The following is a 13924-nucleotide window of genomic DNA, read 5'->3' as shown; positions in this document are numbered from 1 at the left end:
GATTAAGGGTAAGTTGATCACACCATATTAAAGAATAGTCTATGAACTCCATGGCTTCCAATCTTACTTTCTTCATTTCGGAATAGTTGTGGCAACTAAAAACCTGTTCCACTTTGCTTTCCCATTGATGGTATGCTTCAGGATCAGTCTTTCCTTGGAATTGAGGAATTTTGATCTTGATATTGCTCAAATTGTCATCAAGAATGGCACGTCTAGGGCCTTGGAATGTTGGTTGTTCTCCATCGTCTAAATTTTCTTGAACATCTTCTTCTGGAGGTGGTGGTGGTTGTTGTCTTCTATGGGCTCCATTATTACGTCCTGGTGGTAGATCCTGGCATTGATCTATCTTTTCATGAAGACCGTCAAACTCTTCACGAAACATTCTCATCATTTCACCAATGAGTGCCTGTATTTGTAAGTTTAGTGTTCCTGCATTTTCTATGGGCCTTTGAGATATGGTTAGTAAAATAAAAGTAAATAAAAACCTTACCATCACACTCACAAAACCTCACTTGATTACTCCAAAGAAATTTCAGATTGCACTCCACTCACACTCGTGTTTGCACTCGGGGATATATGTCTTAACTTTTTTTGATCCCCCTTCTGATCTCACCCTCTCTTTATGCCTTTTTGCGCTCAATTATCTCTTGTGGGTCCTTTTAAAGAACCTACTCAAGATTGAGCAAGTCTCTTTAGTTTATGGGTCGGTTTAGAAATAGTTAGGGATAGAAATGGTTATGATAGGGGTATGATAGAAAAGGTTAAGAAAAGTATAAGGAAATGAAATAAGAAAAGATGAAAGAAATAAGAAATGAAATGCTAAGAAAATAAAGATAACTTACAACTCAAGTTGCAACACTTACTATCTTCCTTCACAAGAAACAACAAGGATACCTCCTTCAAGTTTGATGTTGGGAAGATTGTAATATGCTTCTCTTTGAGTGTACTTTGCAACTTGCTTCTTTCTTTGAATTTTTGTTTTTCTTTTTCTTTCTTTTACACTCCAAAATTGTTGTAGGAGTCTTTTTCTTTCTCTTTTTTTTTGTTTTTTTTTTGTTGCTTTTGTTGCATCACTTGATTGTCAATCCACCAAAGCTCTGATTACCACTTGATGTAAGACTAACCAGGCTTCTTCAATAATGGAGAATATGGCAACCTTGTTGTTTCCTGATCTAGGAGAGACACCAAATGCTAAACTTTGAATTGAAGTAATCTGCACAAAAGAAGAAAAATTGATCAAGTAATTTGATAATTAAAGAAATGAAATGAAAATGGAAAGAATTGAATTGGAAAGAAATGTTATCAAAGATGGTTGCGAAAGTATTGTAGAAGAATCCTTCAAGAATTGATGAATTTGACCTCCAAATAATGTTGATGGACGAATGCCTTGATGATGATTGAAGGATGATTGAATGATGAATAGATGATAAGGGAGTATCTTATAAAACTAAGAAGGAACCAATGATATAAAATAGCAAAGACCTGTTTCTTATAAGTCTTATAAGGGATGGTATGAAAGGACTTTGACCCACTAGTTATAGAAACTAGGAACCAGAAGTATCAAAGAAGGGGTTTGATGCCATAAACTTTAGAAAGCTTGCTTAATCGACATAGTTCTAAAAAGAACTTGAAGAGAGAATAATCTCACAAGGATTTTAATTTATCAAAGGGTTATGTTAAAAATGAAATGCCAAAGCCTATTTATAGATTTGTATAGGCTTGGCCGAATAGATGCATGCCTTTTTGGCAAAGTACATGATTTAAATTAAAAATGCATGATGATTGGATGAAAGGAAATGTCCTTGGCCGAATGGCCTTCTTATGGTTCATCTTGGCGCCAACTTTGAAGCAATGCCTTGGTTTGGCTGAATAGGGAGAAGCCTCTTCACTTTGGCACCCATTTCACCCACACGTTTGGCATATGTGTAGGTTGGTCATGAGGCACTCACATGGATGGGTGTAGAATGCTTATGGTGTGGACTCCTTCATGGCGTGAAGATGAGCAGCAAGTTAGGCGTGACTTAGAATCAAACATGTGTCTAAATGACATGTCATCAATTAGGTAGCAACTAATTATGAAAGGACACATTTATCTGAAGCAACCTTTCATCATTTGAGCTACTTCCCATGTGTTTGATCTGAAGATGAGCTGGCCATAGATGAAATACATGATGATGAGTCTTAGGACAGCTCCTTGTGAAAGGTCACTTCTCGGGTTGGCAACTCTTCGCAAAAAGGTACGAATTCACAAAATTTGACCTAAACCATATTTGTAGTGCTTTGTGTGGTGAAGATGATGGTGCAACTCTCCAGCTGAAAAGAGGTCTATAGCTAGCTCAAAACTCAAGCTCAAGTGAGCTATGAGCTCAGAGGTCAGCTGGCAACTTTGTCTCAAAATGTCGTTGAGCTGTCCCGGAGTTGTCCTAGTCAAGTTTCCTTAGCTGAATGATTCCAATGCTAACTTTAAATCAGCTCCAATGATGTGGCCGAACATGTACCTACAAAGAAAGCATATAATAAGCTAAATAATATAAGATATAATCATGTAAATATGTGGTTCATAATAATAACTTCATACATTCATAATATCTTCATCATAACTATAAATATAATGTATGTAAGTTATTATCATAACTATGGTATAAAGAAAGATTAAGTTAAAGAAAATCTCCCTTTGATTATTGAGAAAGTTTGGAGATGCAAGTCCATTTTTTATGCTGAATTGGATCGCATCATCCCCATTGTTTAAATTGATTTGTGCTCAAATCGAAGGGTGGTTTCTTTTCAATGTTCCTCGATTCCATAGTTGTTGTTTCGTCAAAAATTGGGATCCCTTCAATTGGTTCTTGAGTGAGATATATCCATGTAATTTTTCTTTGAACATTTAGGTCCCTTGATTTCCCAAAAGTGATGTCTCTTAATAATCCATTAGGCATGATCATTGAATCCTCATGGTTCATGTCCATTAGTTATTCCAAAGACACGTTCTTTGAATGAAAAATTGTGTCCTTTTACTGCTCAATGGATATGTCTTTTGGATTTCCAAATGTCACGACTTCTAAACCTTCCTTTTGGCAAATGACGTCTCTTGATACATCCTGCAAGTCAAAGAAAAAATATGCATGTTCAAAGTTAGAATAATCATCTTTACCCTTGCATTAGGTCAATAGACATTATCTTATCAAGCACTTTGAAGAATAAGCACTAGTTCTCGGATCAATTTCCTCCATGGTTGTTGCCTTTCCTTTCCTTATAGCCTTAACACATTGCTTTATTTTGGCTAGATCATTCTGGACTTGTTTAGGCGTTAAAGGTGTAAGGATAATCTTCTTCCCTTTATGGCTGAATGAGTATTGATTGGTAAAACAATCATGAATAGTTCTTTTGTCGAATTGCCATGGCCTTCCAAGAAGTAGAGGGCTAGCATGCATACGGACAACATCACACATAACCTCATCTTTGTATTTTCCAATGGAAAAAGGAACTAACACTTGTTTGCTAACATTGAGTTCTCCTCGTTCATTTAGCCACTGTAACTTATATGGCTTCGGGTGCTTTATTGTTTTTAAACCAAGCTTTTCCACCATTATTGTACCGGCCACGTTAGTACAACTTCCACCATCTATAATGACAAAACATACCTTTTCATTCACATGGCATAGGGTATGAAAAATGTTCTCTCGCTATGCATTATCTTCCGAGACTTGAACATTCAAACTTCTTTTAATTACCAAAGCTTCTCCTTGATCAATGGGATCTGCAAGAGTGATTTCTTCATTGACTTCAATAGGTGCCTCTTGTTCTTCCTCTGATTCAGATTCTATTTCACCATTTCCAATTAAAAGCATGGTGTTCCGGTTAGAGCATTGTGTAGATACATGGCCCCTCCCAAGACATTTAAAGCATCTAATGTCTCTTGAACGTTCTGTAGTTTTCTTTCCTCGGTTGAAGTCTTTGTTTACTTGTTGATTCTTTGAAGATTCGGCTTGTTCTTTGATAGGAGGAGGAGTTGGCTTCTTGATGTTGTTTGGACTCCATTTGGATGATGTGGGTGCATTATTGCGAGATATATGTCTCCTGTTTAGTTGCCTTTCAATTTTCATTGCCATTTGCACCATCTAATCAATTTCGATGTAATGATACAATTCCAAGGTATTGGAAATTTTGAGATTAAGTCCATCAAGGAATCTCACCATAGTTTCTTCATGATCCTCCTCAATGTTGACTCGGATCATTTCCACTTCCATCTCTTTGTAATAGTCCTCCACACTCCTATGGCCTTGTTTAAGATTCTGTAACTTTTGAAACAAGTCACGGTGATAGTGAACAGGAATGAATCGTTTACGTATAATACCTTTCATTTCAAGCCAAGTTGAGACAGGTCTTTCTCCATTCCTTCTTCGATTAAGGGTAAGTTGATCCCACCACATTAAAGCATAGTCTATAAACACCATGGCTGCCAATCTTACTTTCTTCATTTCGAAATAGTTATTGCAACTAAAAACGTGTTCCACTTTGCTTTCCCATTCAAGGTAGGCTTCAGGATCAGTCTTTCCTTGGAATTGAGGAATTTTGATCTTGATATTTCTCAAATTGTCATCAACAATGGAACGTCTAGGGCCTTGGAATGCTGGTTGTTCTCCATCGTCTAAATTTTCTTGAACATCTTCTTCTGGAGGTGGTGGTGGTTGTTGTCTTCTATGGGCTCCATTATTATGTCCTGGTTGTAGATCCTGGCGCTGATATAGCTTTTCATGAAGAGCGTCAAACTCTTCACGAAACATTCTCATCATTTCACCAATGAGTGCATGTATTTGTAAGTTTGGTGTACCTGCATTTTCTCTATGGATTTGAGACATGGTTAGTAAAATATAAGTAAAAAAAAACCTTACTAGCACACTCACAAAACCTCACTTGATTACTCTAAAGAAATTTCAGATTGCACTACACTCATACTCGTATTTGCACTCGGGGATATATGTCTTGGATTTTTCTGATCCCCTTCTGATCTCACCCTCTCTTTATGCCTTTTTCCGCTTGATTCTCTCTTGTGGGTCCTTTTAAAGAACTAACTCAAGATTGAACAAGTCTCTTTAGTTTGTGCATCGGTTTATAAATGGTTAGGGATAGAAATGGTTATGATAGGGGTAGGATAAAAAAGGTTAAGAAAAGTATAAGGAAATGAAATAAGAAAACATGAAAGAAATAAGAAATGAAATGCTAAGAAAATGAAGATAACTTACAACTCAAGTTGCAACACTTACTATCTTCCTTCACAAGAAACAACAAGGATACCTCCTTCAAGTTTGATGTTGGGCATATTGTAATATGCTTCTCTTTGAGTGTACTTTGCAACTTGCTTCTTTCTTTGAATTTCTGTTTTTCTTTTTTTTTTCTTTTGCACTCCAAATTTGTTGTAGGAGTCTTTTTCTTTCTCTTTTTTTTTGTTTTTTTCTTCTTTCTTTTTTTCTTTTTTTGTTTCTTTTGTTGCATCACTTGATTGTCAATCCACCAAAGCTCTGATTACCGCTTGATGTAAGGCTAACCAGGCTTCTTCAATAATGAAATAACAAGGAAATGCTAAGAAAATGAAGATAACTTACAACTCAAGTTGCAACACTTACTATTTTCCTTCACAAGAAACAACAAGGAACCAATGCTATAAAACAGCAAAGACCCGTTTCTTATAAGTTGATATGAGGCTAACCAGACTTCTTCAATTATGGAGAAGTTGGCAACCTTGTTGTTTCCCGATCTAGGAGAGACACCAAATGCTACACCTTGGATTGAAAGTAATCTGCACAAAAGAAGAAGAATTGATTAAGTAATATGATAATTAAGAAATGAAAAGTAAATAGAAATGGAAAGATTTGAAATGGATAGAATAGTTATCAAAGTTGAGCTGCGGAAATGTTGAATAAATCTCCTTCAAGTGATGTTGACTTCGGCCTCCAATGGTGGTGATGAAGTATACCTTGTTGATGAATGAAGGATGATTTAATGGTGATGAAATGGTAATGGAAGGATGATGTTATTGGCGTGATATGGTGATGGAATATGGTGATGATATAGGCGTGATAATGGTGATGGACAGATTGTATCTTATAAAACTAAGAAGGAACCAATGCTATAAAGGAGCAAAGACCCGTTTCTTATAAGTTCTATAAGGGATGGTATGAAAGGACTTTGACCCTCTAGTTATTTAAACTAGGAACCAGAAGTATCAATGAGGGAATGACGCCACAAGCTTTAGAAAAGGCTTGCTTAATCGATATAGTTCTAAAAAGAACTTGAAGAGAGAATAATCTCACAAAAGGATTTTTAATTATCAAAGGGTTCTGTTACAAATGAAATACAATAGCCTATTTATAGTTTTCAAAGGGTTTAGGCCGAATAGATACTTGATGGTTCGACCAAGGTTGAAATCCCTTTGAAAATACATGATTTTTGATGAAAATACATGATTTAAATGAAGATACATGCTCTTGGCCGAATGGTTATGTGTTGGTTCGGCCCTAAGGTTGATTTGAATGTATTTGGAAGTTATTTGGGCGCCAAAATGAAGAGGAAAGAGTCTTTGGCCGAATAGGAAGCATCCCTTGGTGTTTTGGCGCCAATTTGATGTCACATGGAGTGCACATGCTTGAATGATGCACATGGCAGCCTACTTGAACGCACATGGGTCTTCTTGCAAGGCTTTGGTGATGTTACAACCATAGGATGGTGTCTTGAAGTCCATGGAATGAATATGGCAGCAACTAGGCGTGACTTGGCTTCCAACATGCATCTAGGTGTCATGGCCTTCAATGTGCAGCAACTTGTCATGAAAGGTCACATTATGTGGAAGGTAACCTTTCATCATTTGAGCTATTTACAAGTGTTTGAGCTGAAGATGAGCTGGCCATAGATGCAATACATGTCAATGAGTCTTAGGACAGCTCCTTGTGAAAGGGCACTTCTCGGATTGGAAACTCTTCGCGAAAAGGTACGAATTCACAAAATTCGACCTAGACCATATTTGTAGTGCTCTATGTGGTGAAGATGATGGTGCAACTCTCCAACTGAAATGAGGTCTCTAGCTAGCTCAAAAGTCCAGCTCAAGTGAGCTATGAGCTCAGGGGTCAGCTGGCAACTTTGTCCCAAAATGTTCTTGAGCTATCCCGGAGTTGTCCTAGTTAAGTTTCCATAGCTCTTGGAATCCAATGCTAGCTTTAAGTCAGCTCCCATCATATGGCCGAACATGCACCTACATAAGAAAGCATAACATAAGCTAAGTATATGAATTATTATAAAATAATAAGAATGTGCATATTATAAAGATGCGAACTATAGGTTATAATAATAACTCATGCATCATACGATAATGAATGAATATTATTATTACAACTATAGATTATATGCATGAATATCAATCAATGATGCAAACCATAGGACATAATGAATGAATGCACATGTTATGATAATTCAAGCATAGTCTAATATGAAATTGTATGCTTATAATAATATATAGTGCATAAATAAGTAAATATAAGATAAAGTAAGGTAGAACTCCCTTAGAACCAGATTTGAATAACCTCCATGGTGTGATCAAATCATGGAGAAATTTGGAGCTAGACAGGATCACATCATCCTCCCCTTCTTTTGAGCGATTTGTCCTCAAATCGAAATGTGACTTCTCCTTAGTGTCCTCCCATCCGGTATATGCAACGGGGATCTTTATGAAATGTTTCTTTTCATAAGTCATGTCCTTTGAATAAGTGCTTTGAATGTACATGACCTGAAAAGAAATATAACTCTCATAAGTAAAAACACGATTAAATACAAATAAAGGAAAATTGTACTTCCTGTTGGTGTTTGATGGTTGGTTAAAAATCATGTCTGTTGAAGACATGTTGCTTTGAATGATCATGTCCCTTGGCATCCCAAAAGTCATGTCCATTGGATCATGAAAATTCACAATTTTATGCTCTTGAAGGGTCACGTCCATTAAGCCTTTATGATTCACGTCTCTTGGCTCTTTCCCTTGACAAATTATGTCTTTTGAATCATCCTTGTCATCACAAATTGATAAGATAATGCCACAGACATGAATTGAATTGCTGCAAAATGAATCAAAATAAGTAAATGAAAAACTATTGACAAGATGAATAGACATATCAAACCAGGGTGGATGTTTAATGGGAGTTGGTTGCTGAATTCTTTTCATAATTGGCAATGTACTTGGAATGTCAACGGCTTCTACTCTAGGTATTTCAAGTGACACTTCCTTTGAAATATCAAGAGACATGTTTTGTGGATCACCAAAAGTCACATCTTTTAGTCCTCCAACAGCCATGATTCTTGATTCATCTCCTTGAAAAGATATGTCCCTTGAATGGTCCTGGAAAACAAAAGGAATGATAGGGGAAGAAAGGTTAGATAAAATTTGTTCTTCACTCTCCTCTTTTTCTCCAAATTCATTCTTCTCATTTTTAACTCCAACGTTTTCTACATCCGCTCTCTTTTGTTCAACTTCAAAAAGCTTTTCTTCATTTGATTCTTCCTCCAAACGTTCTCCTTCAGTTGTATTGTCTTTAAGTTGCTTGTTCATTGCTTCAATTCTCATTTTCAAATGAGTTTGATCTTCACTCACTCGACTAGGAGATAATGGAGTCAAAATGAATTTTCTTTCATTGTGGATGATTAAGTATCGATTTGAGAATCCATCATGGACAGCTCGTTTGTCAAATAGCCATGGTCGTCCAAACAGCAAATGACTCGTATTCATAGGCACCACGTCACATAGAATCTCGTCTTTGTACCTTCCAATTGAGAATGGAACAAGTACTTGTTCAGTGACCATCAACTCTTCCTCGTCATTAAACCATTGCAATTCATATGGGCTGCAATGTTTAATCGTTGAAAGCCCCAATTTGTTCACCGTGTATGTGCTTGCAATGTTTGTACAACTTCTTCCGTCAATAGCTACAAGACACACTTTACCATCTACATGGCAACGAGTGTGAAATGTGTTTGTTCTTTGTTGTTCGTCCTCTAATGTTTGGAAAGATGGAAGATCACAAGGCATTGTTAGTAGAAAAAAAAAATTAAACCTTACCAGCGCACTCATAAAGCCTCACTTGGTCACTCCAAAGAAAGTTTAGATTCCACTCACACTCGTGTTTGCACTCGGGGATATGTTCTTGGCTTTTTTTTTATCCCCCTTCTGATCTCACCCTCTCGTTTGCCTTTTACCGCTCAATTCTCTCTTGTGGGTCCTTTAAAGAACTAACTCAAGATTGAGCAAGTTTCTTAGTTTATGCGTCGGCTTAAAACAATATGGTTAGGGTATAGAAATGGTTATGGTAAAGGTAGGATAGAAAAGGTTAAGAAAAGGATAAAGTAATGAAATAAGAAAAGATGAAAGAAAAGGAAATGAAATAGTAGGAAAGTGAAGATAACTTACAACTCAAGTTGCAACACTTACTATCTTCCTTCACAAGAAACAACAAGGATACCTCCTTCAAGTTTGATGTTGGGCAGATTGTATGGTGCTTCTCTTTGAGTGTACTTTGCAACTTGCTTCACTTTTCTTTTGCTTTTGAATTTCTTCTTTTCTTTTCTTTCTTTTGCACTCCAAATTTGTTGTAGGAGTCTTTTCTTTTCTCTTTTGTTTTCTTCTTTCTTGTTGCTTTTTGTTGTAGCACTTTTAATGTCAATCCACCAAAGCTCTGATTACTGCTTGATATGAGGCTAACCAGGCTTCTTCAATTATGGAGAAGTTGGCAACCTTGTTGTTTCCCGATCTAGGAGAGACACCAAATGCTACACCTTGGATTGAAAGTAATCTGCACAAAAGAAGAAGAATTGATTAAGTAATATGATAATTAAGAAATGAAAAGTAAATAGAAATGGAAAGATTTGAAATGGATAGAATAGTTATCAAAGTTGGGCTGCGGAAATGTTGAATAAATCTCCTTCAAGTGATGTTGACTTCGGCCTCCAATGGTGGTGATGAAGTATACCTTGTTGATGAATGAAGGATGATTTAATGGTGATGAAATGGTAATGGAAGGATGATGTTATTGGCGTGATATGGTGATGGAATATGGTGATGATATAGGCGTGATAATGGTGATGGACAGATTGTATCTTATAAAACTAAGAAGGAACCAATGCTATAAAGGAGCAAAGACCCGTTTCTTATAATTTCTATAAGGGATGGTATGAAAGGACTTTGACCCTCTAGTTATTTAAACTAGGAACCAGAAGTATCAATGAGGGAATGACGCCACAAGCTTTAGAAAAGGCTTGCTTAATCGATATAGTTCTAAAAAGAACTTGAAGAGAGAATAATCTCACAAAAGGATTTTTAATTATCAAAGGGTTCTGTTACAAATGAAATACAATAGCCTATTTATAGTTTTCAAAGGGTTTAGGCCGAATAGATACTTGATGGTTCGGCCAAGGTTGAAATCCCTTTGAAAATACATGATTTTTGATGAAAATACATGATTTAAATGAAGATACATGCTCTTGGCCGAATGGTTATGTGTTGGTTCGGCCCTAAGGTTGATTTGAATGCATTTGGAAGTTATTTGGGCGCCAAAATGAAGAGGAAAGAGTCTTTGGCCGAATAGGAAGCATCCCTTGGTGTTTTGGCGCCAATTTGATGTCACATGGAGTGCACATGCTTGAATGATGCACATGGCAGCCTACTTGAACGCACATGGGTCTTCTTGCAAGGCTTTGGTGATGTTACAACCATAGGATGGTGTCTTGAAGTCCATGGAATGAATATGGCAGCAACTAGGCGTGACTTGGCTTCCAACATGCATCTAGGTGTCATGGCCTTCAATGTGCAGCAACTTGTCATGAAAGGTCACATTATGTGGAAGGTAACCTTTCATCATTTGAGCTATTTACAAGTGTTTGAGCTGAAGATGAGCTGGCCATAGATGCAATACATGTCAATGAGTCTTAGGACAGCTCCTTGTGAAAGGGCACTTCTCGGATTGGAAACTCTTCGCGAAAAGGTACGAATTCACAAAATTCGACCTAGACCATATTTGTAGTGCTCTATGTGGTGAAGATGATGGTGCAACTCTCCAGCTGAAATGAGGTCTCTAGCTAGCTCAAAAGTCCAGCTCAAGTGATCTATGAGCTCGGGGGTCAGCTGGCAACTTTGTCCCAAAATGTTCTTGAGCTATCCCGGAGTTGTCCTAGTTAAGTTTCCATAGCTCTTGGAATCCAATGCTAGCTTTAAGTCAGCTCCCATCATATGGCCGAACATGCACCTACATAAGAAAGCATAACATAAGCTAAGTATATGAATTATTATAAAATAATAAGAATGTGCATATTATAAAGATGTGAACTATAGGTTATAATAATAACTCATGCATCATACGATAATGAATGAATATTATTATTACAACTATAGATTATATGCATGAATATCAATCAATGATGCAAACCATAGGACATAATGAATGAATGCACATGTTATGATAATTCAAGCATAGTCTAATATGAAATTGTATGCTTATAATAATATATAGTGCATAAATAAGTAAATATAAGATAAAGTAAGGTAGAACTCCCTTAGAACCAGATTTGAATAACCTCCATGGTGTGATCAAATCATGGAGAAATTTGGAGCTAGACAGGATCACATCATAAGTCTTATAAGGGATGGTATGAAAGGACTTTGACCCACTAGTTATAGAAACTATGAACCATAATTATCAACGAAAGGGGTTTGACGCCACAAACTTTAGAAAGCTTGCTTAATCGATATAGTTCTAAAAAGAACTTGAAGAGAGAATAATCTCACAAGGATTTTAATTTATCAAAGGGTTGCATTACAAATGAAATGCCAAAGCCTATTTATAGATTTGTATAGGCTTGGCTGAATAGATGCATCCCTTTTCGGCAAAGTACATGATTTAAATTGAAAATGCATGATGCTTGGATAAAAGGAAATGTCCTTGGCCAAATGGTATTCTTATGGTTCATCTTGGTGCCAACTTTGAAGAAATGCCTTGGTTTGGACGAATAGGGAGAAGCCTCTTCACTTTGGCGCCCATTTCACCCACACATTTGGCACATGTGTAGGCTGGTCATGAGGCACTCACATGGATGGTGTAGAATGCTTATGGTGTGGACTCCTTCATGGCGTGAAGATGAGCAGCAAGTTAGGCATGGCTTGGTATCAAACATGTGTCTAAATGTCATGTCATCAATTGGGCAGTAACTAATTATGAAAAGACACATTTGTGTGAAGCAACCTTTCATCATTTGAAATACTTCCCATGTGTTTGAGCTAAAGATGAGCTGGCCATAGATGAAATACAGGACGATGAGTCTTAGGACAACTCCTTGTGAAAGGTCACTTCTCGGATTGGCAACTCTTCGTTAAAAGGTACGAATTCACAAAATTTAACATAGACCATATTTGTAGTGCGCTGTGTGGTGAAGATGATGGTGCAATACTCCAGCTGAAAAGTGGTCTCTAACTAACTCAAAAGTCCAGCTCAAGTGAGCTATGAGCTCGGAGGTCAGCTGACAACTTTGTCTCAAAATGTCCTTGAGCTATCCCGGAGTTGTCCTAATCAAGTTTCCTTAGCTCAATGATTGCAATGCTAACTTCAAATCAGCTCCGATGATGTGGCCGAACATGTACCTAAAAAGAAAGCATATAATAAGCTAATTAATATAAGATATAATCATGTAAATATGTGGTTCATAATAATAACTTCATACATTCATAATATCATCATCATAACTATAAATATAATGTATGTAAGTTATTACCATAACTATGGTATAAAGAAAGATTAAGTTAAAGAAAATCTCCCTTTGATTATTGAGAAAGTTTGGAGATGCAAGTCTATTTTTGATGCTGAATTGGATCACATCATCCCCCCTTCTTTAAAGTGATTTTCCCTCAAATCGAAGGGTGGTTTCTTTTCAATGTTCCTTTATTCCATAGTTATTGTTTCGTTAGAAATTGGGATCCCTTCAATAGGTTCTTGAGTGAGATATGTCCATGTAATTTTTCTTTGAATATTTAGGTCCCTTGATTTCCCAAAAGTGATGTCTCTTAATAATCCATTGCGCATCATCATTGAATCCTCATGGTTCACATCCATTGGTTCTTCCAAAGACACATTATTTGAATGAAAAATTGTGTCCTTTTGCTGCTCAATGGATATGTATTTTGGGTTTCCAAATGTCACGACTTTTAAACCTTCCTTTTGGCAAATGACGTCTCTTGATACATCCTGTAAGTCAAAGAAAAAATATAAATGTTGAAAGTTAGAATAATCATCTTTACCATTGCATTCGGTCAATAGACATTATCTAATCAAGCACTTTGAAGAATAAGCACTAGTTCTCGGATCAGTTTCCTCCATGGTTGTTGCGTTTCCTTTCCTTATAGCCTCAACACTTTGCTTCATTTTGGCTTGATCATTCTGGACATGTTTAGGCGTTAAAGGTGTAAGGATAATCTTCTTCCCTTTATGGCTGAACGAGTATTGATTGGTAAAATAATCATGAATAGTTCTTTTGTCGAATTTCCATGGCCTTCCAAGAAGTATATAGCTAGCGTGCATAGGGATAACATCACACATAACCTCATCTTTGTATTTGCCAATGGAAAAAGGAACTAACACTTGTTTTCTAACATTGAGTTCTCCTCATTCATTTAGTCACTGCAACTTATATGGCTTCGGGTGCTTCATTGTTTTTAAACCAATCTTTTCCACCATTATTGTACTGGCCACGTTAGTACAACTTCCACCATCTATAATAACAAAACATACCTTTTCATTCACATGGCATCGAGTATGAAAATTGTTCTCTCACTTTGCATTATCTTCCGAGACTTGAACATTCAAACTTCCTTTAATTTCCAAAGCTTCTCATTGATCAAAGGGAT

Source organism: Hibiscus syriacus, unplaced genomic scaffold, assembly GCF_006381635.1.
Source record: "Hibiscus syriacus cultivar Baekdansim isolate YM2019G1 unplaced genomic scaffold, ASM638163v2 tig00005406_pilon, whole genome shotgun sequence".
In the NCBI taxonomy this organism is placed as follows: Eukaryota; Viridiplantae; Streptophyta; class Magnoliopsida; order Malvales; family Malvaceae; genus Hibiscus; species Hibiscus syriacus.
Note: the sequence above shows the minus strand (reverse complement) of the source record.